Source organism: Vulpes lagopus, chromosome 8, assembly GCF_018345385.1.
Source record: "Vulpes lagopus strain Blue_001 chromosome 8, ASM1834538v1, whole genome shotgun sequence".
Lineage (NCBI taxonomy): Eukaryota > Metazoa > Chordata > Mammalia > Carnivora > Canidae > Vulpes > Vulpes lagopus.
The window spans coordinates 62,460,779-62,474,288 of NC_054831.1; the positions used below are offsets into that span (position 1 = coordinate 62,460,779).

At 42.9% G+C, this 13,510-nt stretch overlaps 1 protein-coding gene and 1 long non-coding RNA gene across 3 annotated transcripts in view; both read right to left on the bottom strand.

The window, feature by feature from the left end:
- Positions 1-13,510, bottom strand: part of NEBL (nebulette) — a 344,404-nt gene that overhangs the window by 315,497 nt on the left and 15,397 nt on the right. The gene's annotated exons all lie outside the window — the stretch shown is intronic.
- LOC121496572 lies at positions 725-2,329 on the bottom strand. Its single transcript, XR_005989271.1, has 3 exons — positions 1,904-2,329; positions 1,354-1,431; positions 725-762 (listed from the first exon to the last, which is right to left on the bottom strand). It is a non-coding gene; the product is annotated as an uncharacterized LOC121496572 (long non-coding RNA).

Here is a 13,510-nt window from a genome sequence, read left to right on the forward strand (position 1 = left end):
AACCCACTCCCTAAGGAAGAGCCAGGATCACCAGCCCTGAATCCTTCAGTTACCTTCCCTTTCTCCCAGGATTAGGTAGCTCCTGCAGGTTGGGCTGAAAGAGGCACAGGTATTTAGAGAAGCTTGCATTCCCTCCTGTCTCCCTTCTGTAACCCAATGCCCTCTCCCTCTCTTGCTGCTTCCAGCCATCCAACTGCCCCACTGAGATAACCCACCCTCCTTGGCCTGCTGAGCCTCCCAAATAACCCTTTGTGCTCAAATAAAATCAGACTGGACTAGGAGAAGCCTGGTTTCTAATCAAGTCCCAATGTTAACGAGTGACGGGTAACTAGTGATTTAACTTCATAGGTCTCTTACCTTCTCCATAATATACATAGTACTTAGCTTTGCACTTTTCATCTCAATGGAAAAGTAAGTAAAGTCAAATAGTTTTAAGTGTATAAAACACCCTTTCAAATGACTGAGAAAAAGACATATCTCCCAGTAGATAAAGAAGTAGCTAAAGAGGCTCATCACAGAAGAAACAAAAATGGCCAACAAAGATGAAAAGATGCTCCTTAATATTCTTTTTTTTTTTAATTTTTATTTATTTATGATAGTCACAGAGAGAGAGAGAGAGAGAGGCAGAGACACAGGCGGAGGGAGAAGCAGACTCCATGCACCGGGAGCCTGATGTGGGATTCGATCCTGGGTCTCCAGGATCGCGCCCTGGGCCAAAGGCAGGCGCCAAACCGCTGCGCCACCCAGGGATCCAAGATGCTCCTTAATAAATCAAGGAAATGAAAATAACACAATCATTAGATATTATTTTTCATCCAACGTATTGGTAAAATTTAAAAGACTGTATTAGCAAGGGTATGGGAGGATAGGTGTTATGGATATTCCAGGTGGGAAGGTTGTCATTGCCTTTTGGAGAGAATTTGGTAGTATCCAACAAAATATTAAGTATGCTACTTTTGATCTGGCAAGATCTCTGACGATACCCTCCTAGAGGAATATTCTCACATTTGCCAAAAATATATGTACAAAGATCTTCAGAGCAACACTGTTCACTTAATTGGAAGATGGTTAAATAAATTGTGAAACATCTAAACTATGGAATATTAGACATTTAAAAGAATTAAGCTGATCTATTCATTTCTTCTGACATGGAATATATTGTGAAACTAGGACAGTGCCTGGTACATAGGAGTCACTTGGTAAATGTTGAGTAAATGAATATATACACACATTTTCTGGCACTTTCCCTGTCTCATCTAATTCTTATGGCAACCCTACCACATAAGCCAAGCAGATATTACTGTACCCCGTATAAGGATGAGGAAACTAAAGTTCAAGGTGGTTATGACTTACCCAAGTTCATAAACCTAAGATATTATTGGTCAGCGCTCTTTGTTGGCTGTCATTCATTCTGCTTGCAGTGAGGACAACCTGCAAGCAAACCCCACAGGGCAGCGCCGAGTTTGTAGGCAGCTGGAGGGTCACTCAGCAATTGCTAGTTGACTGGGACAGACTGATTCTTCTTTTACCACAAAGCCTTCCATTAGGTGAGGCTTGGCTCTCTGGACCTCTATTGGGGCCCATTGGGCATCTAACAACAGGTCTAAAAAGAGGTCATTCAACAACAGGTCGTCATGGAAACCCTACCCTCCTCCCCTCACCCCTGGAACAGAATGGAGCGGGAAGGGAAAGAGGAACATTTGTGAAGTGCCTGCAATGAGCCAGCACGATGAATAGGGAAAAATTCATCTGAGCCTTCCTTTACAAATCACCAAGAGAAAAAGACACTGTGCGCTGTTAAACAAAGTGCAGAACATGCCTGCACTGCTGCTTAATCTAGGTCAGTCATAGCTGCAGAGGCAGCTGAGCTCACGTGGGGCTTACTCTGGTCATCCCTCCTTACCAGCGCACAGGTCATCCAGCCCCTGGAGGGTACCATGCGGCCGCCGCGGAGCCACCACCGTGCAGGAGCCCTGCCTCCAACAGGCATCACCTGTTCACATCAGGAATGCGCATGTCAGACACATGAGAAAAAATTACTAGCTGATTTGTAAAACACAAACTCTCTGTCCCAGATAAGCTAGAGGACAGCCAACACATTTCAGAAATGTCAGGCACGGTGCTCTCGCTAAAATAGTCTTCTTTCACTTTTATTCACCCTACGCTCGCCTTATCAGAAAATGCTGAAAATGGGGCTGTATTTGGGCAGAGTTACCTTGGAACTTTCATCTTAATTACAGACACTCTTAGTAACTGTTGCTTAGTAACAAACACAATTGAAACAGACTTGTTGACTTATTATGAGAAACTCTGAAAAGACCTTAGTGTGATGAAAAAACAGCAATGGCCTGGGAAAGTAAAAAAAAAAAAAAAAACTCTTTAACTGAGAAAGTGCTAGCAAACTTAAGGTATTCCCTGCTTCCAAAGATGCTACTGAATGTCTGAGGTAGTTTCATCATATTTTATTTCAAGATATTATATTATATTTATATATTACATTATATTTCACAATACTAAATCACCAATCTGTTATATTCAGACCCACGTGAGGTGCAGCTGATTACCAAAGCTCTGTGAGACAGGCCTTGGACTTCTAGTCAAAGCAGGATCCCACACAGGACAGCAATGGCTGTGCATTTCCACAGGTCTGAAATATCCTCCATGGCATAGTTTTGAGACTGCTTCTATTCAAGATTTCAGGAGGCGTCTAAGGCTTCTGGTGAGTTTTCAAGTCAGAAGGAAAAAGCAAGGGACGTTTTCCCTCAATCTTTCCAAGAATATTTCTTTAGCACCTGTTAATAAAATCTGTGATAAAAGTGGAAATGGAAACACATTTTAGCACTATGTCCTACACACATCTTCCCCAAAGCAAACCCGAACCTCTCCTCATTGAGCACTCTCCTCTGAGCGAATGCGTCCTCTGCCACCTGGCAAGACCTCGCCATGGGCTGGCCACTTCTATCTCAGAGGCTGCGCGTCTTCCCCCACTCTGCTCTGCTCTCGGGGTCTTAGAGGATGGGACCCTCACTGGCACATTCAACCCATACCCTTGCATCCTTCTGGCATCTTCCTCTGCCTCGGCTTCTGCCCCAGTGTCTTATCTTTCTATTTCAAAAAACCTCTCAGAAAAGGAATCTCCACTCACTGGTGTGCCTTTCTCACTTCCTACTCAGTCCTCAACCCACAGCAATCAGACCTGACCTCATGATCTCCTTTTCTAGGCGCCATTTCTGTTGCTTCTAGAAAGACATTGATGATGAGCCATTTAATTTTCAGAAATCTATTTTTCTGACACGCGTTTGTCTCTGTATTTGCCAAGATGCTCCAGACCGTTAACTATTGGTTCTACTACCACACTTCTCCCAGGGCCCCACCTCATTTAGCTCTAGGGTAGACTACAACGTTAGCCTCAGAACCTAGGAGTCTCATGATCTACTTGAAGACTTCCCACACTGCCAAAATTTTCTTCCTATACACTTCCTAATATGACAATCTCTCACCTCTGCTCGAAAACCTTCCCGGCACTCCATTGCCCTCTGGCAGCCTTCCTTCCTGGTTCTTCCTACTGTATAAGTCCCTGCCATAACCCATCTGCCTGAGAAGTCTTTCTAATTTGCCACCACACAAGCTTCAAAAGTCTACTTCACTCACTTACAATGCCGGCCCCCAAGGCATTTGAACTTGAGGCAGTAGGCCTAAATCTCTGTACCAGCCTTCCTGTAGCCACCCAAACTCAACTCCTATATGGGCTGCTTCACTGAGTAAATACTTAACTGTGTGTAAGGCAGTGGATGTAGGCAGAGATGACACCATAGTAACAAAATATAATGAAACTTTCCCTTACCTCATAGAGTTCATAAAATAAGGAATTATTCTAATAAATATACAGTTAGGGCTAAGAACTAATAAGGCTTATAAGAGTTTACAGTAGGAAGAACCAGCCAAGTCAGGAAAGGCATCCCTGTTGAGAGCTGAGGGCTACGTGAGGAAAAGTCACTGAGGAGGCAAAGTTTCATGGTGGGAGGTAAGGGCCAGGAAGATGTTACTCCAGGAAGAGGAATGACATGTTCAAAGATCCTGTTCCTTCTCAAATTCTTACCCCAGCATGCTCACCATTAGGGAGCCTCCCTACTAGGTTATGTTTTCTTTTGCAGCCTGTCATTATTGGCTTCTAAACTAAACAAAGACTCCCATTACAAAATCAGAGCAATCACTGTTTTTGAAAGACTGAGACTGTAATGAAAAAAAAGAAAAAAAGAAGGAAGGAAGGAAGGAAGGAGAAAGAAGAAAGAAAGAAAGAAAGAAGAAAGAAAGAAAGAAAGAAAGAAAGAAAGAAAGAAAGAAAGAAAGAAAGAAAGAAAGAAAGAAAAACATGCACCAGAGCGCTTAGGTTTTAAAACATATATTTACGGAACAGAATAGAGAATCCAGAAGTGGACACTGAAATGTACGGTCATCTAATATTCGATAAAGGAGGAAAGACTATCCATTGGAAGAAAGACAGTCTCTTCAATAAATGGTGCTGGGAAAATTGGACATCCACATGCAGAAGAATGAAACTGGACCACTCTCTTTCACCATACACAAAGATAAACTCAAAATGGATGAGAGATCTAAATGTGAGACAAGATTCCATCAAAATCCTAGAGGAGAACACAGGCAACACCCTTTTTGAACTTGGACACAGTAACTTCTTGCAAGATACATCCACAAAGGCAAAAGAAACAAAAGCAAAAATGAACTATTGGGACTTCATCAAGATAAGAAGCTTTTGCACAGCAAAGGATACAGTCAACAAAACTAAAAGACAACCTACAGAATGGGAGAAGATATTTGCAAATGACATATCAGATAAAGGGCTAGTTTCCAAGATCTATAAAGAACTTATTAAACTCAACACCAAAGAAACAAACAATCCAATCATGAAATGGGCAAAAGACATGAAGAGAAATCTCACAGAGGAAGACATGGACATGGCCAACAAGCACATGAGAAAATGCTCTGCATCACTTGCCATCAGGGAAATACAAACCAAAACCACAATGAGATCCCACCTCACACCAGTGAGAATGGGGAAAATTAACAAGGCAGGAAACAACAAATGTTGGAGAGGATGCGGAGAAAAGGGAACCCTCTTACACTGTTGGTGGGAATGTGAACTGGTGCAGCCACTCTGGAAAACTGTGTGGAGGTTCCTCAAAGAGTTAAAAATAGACCTGCCCTACGACCCAGCAATTGCACTGTTGGGGATTTACCCCAAAGATGCAGATGCAGTGAAACGCCGGGACACCTGCACCCCGATGTTTCTAGCAGCAATGTCCACAATAGCCAAACTGTGGAAGGAGCCTCGGTGTCCATCGAAAGATGAATGGATAAAGAAGATGTGGTTCATGTATACAATGGAATATTACTCAGCAATTAGAAACGACAAATACCCACCATTTGCTTCAACGTGGATGGAACTCGAGGGTATTATGCTGAGTGAAATAAGTCAATCGGAGAAGGACAAACAGTGTATGTTCTCATTCATTTGGGGAATATGAATAATAGTGAAAGGGAATATAAAGGAAGGGAAAAGAAATGTTGGGAAATATCAGGAAGGGAGACAGAACATAAAGACTCCTAACTCGGGGAAACGAACTAGGGGTGGTGGAAGGGGAGGAGGGCGGGTGTTGGAGGGGAATGGGTGACGGGCACTGAGGTGGACACTTAATGGGATGAGCACTGGGTGTTTTTCTGTATGTTGGTAAATTGAACACCAATAAAAATTAATTTAAAAAAAAACATATATTTACAAAGATATTTTTCTATATTTCCACACCCTCATTTATTTGCCACTTGTACCTTTTTTAAACTAAGGATTTATATCGGGGTATTGGAAGCATTCACTTCTCATCAACTTTGTGACAAATTCCACTCAGAACAGCTGCTGCCATAAAATTTAATTTGCCACTTCCCCCAAAAAGTCACTTCGATGTAAAATATCTTTGCCTTCCTGCTAATATTTCACAACTAATTAAAACTGAAGGGACAGGCTGAATCCCCCCAGGCTGGCTCCATCCTGCAGTTACAAGATGTGGGGGAAAAAAGATACCCAAGTCATGAGCGCTGGAGAACATACAACATGTCTCCAAACATTTGTACTGCCAAGAAGCAAAACTAGCAAGGATGTTTGGCAAACACAAAAGTGAGATGTGAAAACTTCCTAACAATTATCTGTGTAAATCAATTTCCTTATTCCGAAAGTTCAAAAGACAGAGCTGTTATCTCCTCTCAACTCACCTTTGTAGTAGCCACTATGGGTACACCTGTGCAAAAATCACTACCAAAGCCAAAAGACTGGCAAACTACCCTATGGCACGTATTATTAGCCCACAAAATGAAAACTTTCTTCACATGTTTTCCTAGGTGCCTTGATTGTACAAGAAAATTAATGGGAAGTGGAACCAGGCCAACCTCTCACTGCAGAACAAGGTTCTGTTGTCAAAACTCATTCACGCCGGGTTGGTGCTCTGGGCTCAGGAGAGGTGACGGGAATGTTTCTTCAGCCAAGCCAAGGAAAATTAATGACCACCCCTAAGAAATATACGGTCTGTTAGGGCAATGCCCTCAGCCCCGATCATCACGGAGGGGCGGGGAGGGGCGGAAGGGATCAGAGGGCATGAGGAAGAATGGGGTCGTCTGTTGGCAAATCCACAGGACTCAGTCATTCTATAGGATTTTTCCCAAGTTCCCTCTAAAGCCATCTAGGTGCAAATGACATCCAGGAAATAAAACCACACGCACCACGTGTCCACCCTGCTTAAGTCAAAAGTGGTACATAGTCCCTGAGGGTGGCGCAATGACCCTGCACCGCCTGCAGACCCTCGTGTCCTAGCAACACCTGGGGGATGAACCTCCATCAAGGACTGGGCCCCCCCCCCCAATAACTCGGGCTCAAATCTTATGATAAAATATACTCTTGTTTTACACTAAAGATGGTATCAGTACACCCTCCATATGACTGTCCCTTTGGCACACGTGCACACGTGCGCACACACACACAAAGCCTTTTTTTGGCTTACTAGTAGGTACATTATTTTCACAGCAGCCAGAGTGATCCTGTTAAAAAACCAAAGTCACCTGTCACGTCAGTTCTGTGCTCAACACTCGCCCCCTCCCGGTGGCGCCTGCTCACTCACAGCTACCCCAACTCCACAGTCCCTGTAATGGTCTACAATTGTGGTCCTTCAGGGCCACCCCCATCTCCACTCCCCCCTCCTCTCCACCCCCCTGCCCCCACTAGCTGGCTGCCTCTAGCTCCTCCATCCTCTTTTCCACCAACACTCCCCAAAGGCTCCCTGACTGGACTCCTCTCCTTCACCAAGTTCTCTCCGTCCTTACTATTGCCTTGGTCTGGGGCTCCACACCCCTCCTCCCTTGCCCTCACCTCCCCCAGGTTTTGTTCAAATGTAAGAACTCCATTTCTCTGACCAGCTTATTCTAAGTTTCAGGCCACCAGCTAACCCCTGCCGGACCCTCTCCCTTCCTTGCTTGATTTTTCTCTATAGTATGTATTACTTTCTAATATATTCCTTATGGTTTTGTTGTGTATATTGTCTGCCTCTTCCCTCTAAAATGAAAACCCCATAAGGGCAGGGATTTTCATCTGCTTTGCTCATACTGTATTCCCAAATACTTAGGACAGTGTCCAGTCATAGTAGATGTTCAATCAAAATTAATGAATGAATGAATTCCACCACCCAATGAATAAATGAGGAAGGGACTGAAATTCTATCATTCAAGGAATGGGACAGGGCACCTGAGGGGCTCGGTGGTTGAGCATCTGCCTTTGGCTCAGGGCGTGATTCCAGGATCCTGGGATCAAGTCCCACATCAGGTTCCCCACAGGGAGCCTGCTTCTCCTTCTGCCTCTGTCTCTGCCTCTCTGTGTGTCTCTCATGAATAAATAAATAAAAAGAAGAAGAAGGAATGAGATAGTAGAGGTGAGCTCTACTGGGTTTGACAGGAAAGCAGGCAGAGTCAAGCCCAATTTCACTTCCACTCCACTCAGCTTCCAAGGAGCCTGCGATTGCAAAATAGTGCAATCCAGGATAGACCTTCTTTCATGTTCTGCATCTGGCCACATCCTTGTTCCCAATGCCAAGCTTCTAGTTATAAACTAAGCTTCTGGTTATGACTGCAATGTAATATTTAAAATCCACTAATCCCATGAACTCCTTTGGCACCCAAAGAGCACTGACCTACCTCCATTCCCACAATGGCCACACAGTACCCCCGGGCCACACCTCACAACACAGGCTAGGACAGAGGGATCCATTTTCAACAAACATCCAACAATAATCCAGACCCGAAAAAGCCAAAAAAGAAAAAGAAAAGTATATCGTTCCATCCAAACACTTAACTAGCCCAGCCAAGTGTGGGTCAGGTACCATGCTGGGTTCCAAGCACAAACTCTGCTCTAAACTCATGAACCTCAGAACAGTAATTTAACTTCCTGTTTGGAGAAAATATAGATGCATCAAGTTCTAGTCCAGCATGCCAGTGACCACAAATCTTTTCCTATGTATTCGGCTAAAGTAAAAACATGACTTTGGGTGGGGGAGGGACTCATCTATCCATCTCCTTGTTTGTAGCAATATGAATAGTAGAATAACCCAGGGGAAAAGCAAGACCACCCTATGTACTTAGAACCAACTAAGACTATGTCTTAGTCTCCTTGGTTTCAATCTCTCTTTCCAGCCTTTGTGGATTTTCTCTGGCCTCAAATCCCAGATCTCCAGGCTGCTAGTCCCAAATTATTCACCCCACACCATGCATCTTCTGCCTTATAAATGTGCAGTCACAGTGGGTCAGGTACCGATATGCACTATCTCATGCGAACCTTTCAACAACTCCAGGGGGAGGTGTTATAACCATCCCCATTTTACCGATTAGGAAACGAAGGTTGGAGACATGAAGTGACTCTCCAATTGGAGTCCAGAGCGCAAGTTGAAATGTCTGACTTCAAAGCTTGGGCTCTTAATGACGACACCATACAACAAGGTTACAGAGTCTAGTGTATTACCAATTAACTTCTTAAGATAAGTATATACAGAAATATAATGTAAGTCTTTGCAGCATAAAAGATGCAGAGCTGCATTTATATCTGTTAAATGATGCATCGTGTAATAAGGTCACATAAAATGGAAGCAGGATAGGAAATTCATAATGAGCATACACCTGAATATGTTTTTCAGAAATGTTTCACCTTCTTCAGAGTTTTTTTTTTTTTAATTTTTTTTTTTAATTTATTTATGATAGTCACAGAGAGAGAGAGAGAGGCAGAGACACAGGCAGAGGGAGAAGCAGGCTCCATGCACCGGGAGCCCGACGTGGGATTCGATCCCGGGTCTCCAGGATCGCGCCCTGGGCCAAAGGCAGGCGCCGAACCGCTGCGCCACCCAGGGATCCCCTTCTTCAGAGTTTTTGAGAGATGTTTACTAAACATTGACTTAATGATGAAGAGAACAATCCCCCAGTTCAGAAGGCCTTATGTTATTAATACCACACAGAAAATAAATATTCTTTAAAGCAAGCACTAGAGTCAAACTTAGAGAGTGAGCCCTAATGTAAACGAGCCATAACACTAAATTTTCCTCTCTGTCTTCTGCACTCATGGGCTTCCACAGCACCTGTGTGTTTAGAAACTCATAATATAAAAGAATACGAAAGAAAAAGCACAACTCACAACGTTACTCAAAATGTTAAAGAAGAAGAATGTTATGTTCATTTTCCTCAACATCATAAAACAAATCTTCACAGCTAAGAGTCTCTACTATGTTCACCATGAGGAATTTTGAAAATGCATTCCAATGTGACAAATATACACAAGAACTTCTGAAATCTTGAGGACTGTGCCTGTAAAAATTTAACTGTTCGGCTTTAAAATTCACACCCACAAGGCAAGTAATCCCTGCATTGCTCAGGCTCAAACAATGGCTACATTTGGAAGGTAAACCAGAACAGCACTGCCCAGTTCTGGAGAGAAGAAAACGGACTAAGCACACCTTGGTAAGGTACCCCTGGGGGTCTTTCCTGCTCCCCCATCTAGAGGGCTGTGCCTTGCTCTTTATAAACACTCATTTTATCCTTTCCTCTCACACTGAATGTCTCTGCAGAGATTAAGCCCCACTGCATGATGCAGACAGAGATGGAGTGAGCCCAGCCACCAGCCTTTGCTGTCTCCCAAAAGTCAGATAAGTAATTGCGCTATAGTTTCAGGCAGAAATCCCAGAAATCCTATTTGAGAACAAAGATTTTTAGAAAAATTTAAAATGTCCATCATACCACAAGGCTGAATTTCTAGCTACTTCAGTGGTAAAAACAGAAAGGACCAGTAGATACTAGAGGGAAAATAAGATCCAGGGTCATTCATTTATTTGGGGGGAAGGGCAAGAGGGAGGTTAAAATAGTGTAAGTGGGGAGAAGTAGTTTTGTCCTTTTTTTCTTAAGGTCCAAAGAGATTCCCATCTGGCATCCTATCAATAGTGTTATAAGCACCGTGCCAAAAAGCAGTTATGTATGAGTGGACAAAGAGTTATCAAAAAATTAATTCAAGATGGAAACATCAATGGTACTTGGAGACATTCAAAGTTAAGCTCTGATTATGAGGAAGACAGAGGAGGCATGTGTTTGGGATTTGTTTTCAAAGTCGGGGGCGGGGCAGGAGTGCAAGGGTGGAGGAGAAACACTATTTTTCAAAGTATGCATGAACTCAATTGGTGGGTAAGATTTCTATCTGGTATTAAAGTTCACCCGAGAGAATAGCCTACCCAGAGAGTGTATACACTGAAAACAAACCAGGACCAAGATGAGCCTTATCACAGGATCCACCTGCAGAGTGAGTGTGTACCATTCCTTGAGGCAGCCCAACACTTCCATATAAATGCCAGTGCTGCAAAAGTTAAGTCTACTCAACTAATTCTTGAGACACAGATAAAATTCTCCCTTACTTTATAAAATAATAGAAGAAAGGAAAGCCATCTAAGTAAGTTTCATGATAAAATTAATAATTAAATTCTGAAATTGAAATATAAATCCTAAATCATGGAACTATTGCGATTATAAATCTCCATACCAGAATCTTTCAACTGTACTACAGCCTAGGTCACAGTCATGAGATTTTTTTTTCCCTTCTTTAAAATAAAGTGAGAGGAACTGTGTCATTTTCTATGAAGTTTGAAGCCATATTTCTTCTGGCATTTTCCATTTGAAAATGAAATTCATTTCCCTATAAATATTTTAATGCCATTCTCCTATGAGCAGGAATAATCCATCAGAGAACAATTCTATAATTGTTTCCAAAGCTCACGATGCATATAATGTCACAAAGTAAAGGTCCTGGTTGGGAGAACAGATTATTATTAAACCTTGAAAATAATAGTGAGGTCTTGAGAACATACTCATCAAATGAAGAAACAGACTCACGTAATTCAAATGCAGATTAAACGAAATGCCTGCAGGGGAGGGGGAAAGAGAACACACTCGCTATAAATTTCATTTATGAAAATTAACTGCATTGAGTGCCCTTCTAAAAATTCAAAGTTCACAATGTCTGTATCTCCCTTCTTCTATACTTTTGGAAAAATAAGGCTAATTTTGCTTTGCTTGACTTTTGTTAGCAAATCTGTTATGGGTTGGTTAATTGTGCCCCTCCTCCCCAACCCCCCCCCCAAAAAAAAAGGATATGGTGAAGGCCTAACCACTAGGGCCTCAGAATGTGGCCATATGTGGAGGCAGAATCAGGTTAAAATGAGGTCATGAGGGTGGGCTCTCATCCAATATGACTGCTGTCCTTATAAAAAGGGGAAGTCTGGACACACAGAGGGAAAATGATGTGAGAAGACACAGGAAGAAAGTAACCGCCTAGAAGCAAGAAGAGAGGCCTGAAACAGATCCATCCTCACAGCCCCCAGAAGAAACCAATCCGCAGACACCTTAATTTCAGACTTCTAGTCCCCAGAACTGTGAGAAGATCCATTTCTTTCTGTTAGGTAAGCCACCCAGTTTGTGGTCCTCTGCACAGCAGGCCTGGCAAACTAGTACAGAAGCTATGAGGACGTTTTATTTTGATCCTCACAAACCATCTCTGTACCTACCCATGGGAAAATTTTGCCAGGAACTAATGTCAAATTTATTAGGCTGTAATTTCTACAATCTGTCCCTTCTTCCACTTTCTAAAACTTGGGATATTTTCCCATCTCCAAAATGCCCAGCGCTCTCTTTTGCAGATAAGTTCTCAAAGAGAATGGGCAATAATGAATATAACAAATGCTCAAACACAGTATCAATCCTGAGTCAGTGAGCTACATGGATTATCTCATTTATCCTTAGAGTCGCCAGAAGAGGCAATATGCACTACTGCTCTCATCAACAGAGCACAGCCTCCTCCTTTTGCAGATGAAATAATTGACACATAATTATCAGTTTACAGACAAGGGAACCGAGGCACAGTGAAGTGAAGTAACTAAACCCCTTAGCCCCCTAACCCCCATCCCACCACCACATCCTCTCTGTGGTTCAGGGCCATGGCTCCCAGGCTTCAGTTCCAGGGTGTCCTCAGGTCCCTGAGGTGTCATTAATCTGGATCTAGAAATTCAAACATTTTTTAGTTTCACGTTGAAAGGCTTGGTGTCTTCTTACTATTGGTTCTCCTAAGATTCAAATTCTTTTTGATATTTGCAAATCCTGTCTAGGTTTTTTTTTTTAACTCAAGAGAGACATGGAAAAAGAGGCAGAAACATAGGCAGAGGGAGAAGCAGGCTCCCCATGGAGAGCCTCATGTGAGACTCAATCCCAGGACCCCAGGATCACAACCTGAACCAAAGGCAGACGCTCAACCACTGAGCCACCCAGGCATCCCAAACCTTTTGTAGTTTTAAATAGCTTCTTCTCAGTTAAAAGGATGAAAGCTAACTAGTAGCCGAATAACTGTACTTCCTTCTTTGTCATCTCTTATTATCACTCCATCTTTCCCAAGCCATGGTTCACCTTTTCTCTTGGAATATAAATGTGCTTATAACTTGTCTTTAGAGTGTTTTACAAGCCTTTGCACACATTACCCGTTAGCTTTAAAAAAAAAAAAAAAAAAGATTTATTTCTCTATTTGAGAGAGAGAGAGTACAAACAGGAGGGGCAGGAGAGAGGGAGAGAGAGAATCTTTTTTTTTTTCTTTTTTCTTTTTTTAAAGATTTTATTTATTTATTCATGAGAGTGACAGAGAGAGAGAGAGAGAGAGAGAGAGAGAGGCAGAGACACAGACAGAGGAGAAGCAGGCTCCATGCAGGGAGCCTGATGTGGGACTCGATCCCGGGACTCTAGGATCACACCCTAGGTGGAAGGCAGGCGCCAAACCGCTGAGCCACCCAGGGATCCCCGAGAGAGAGAGAATCTTAAGCAGGCTCAATGCCCAGCAAGGAGCCCAATACAGGGCTCGATCTCACAACCCTGAGATCACAACCTGAGCAGA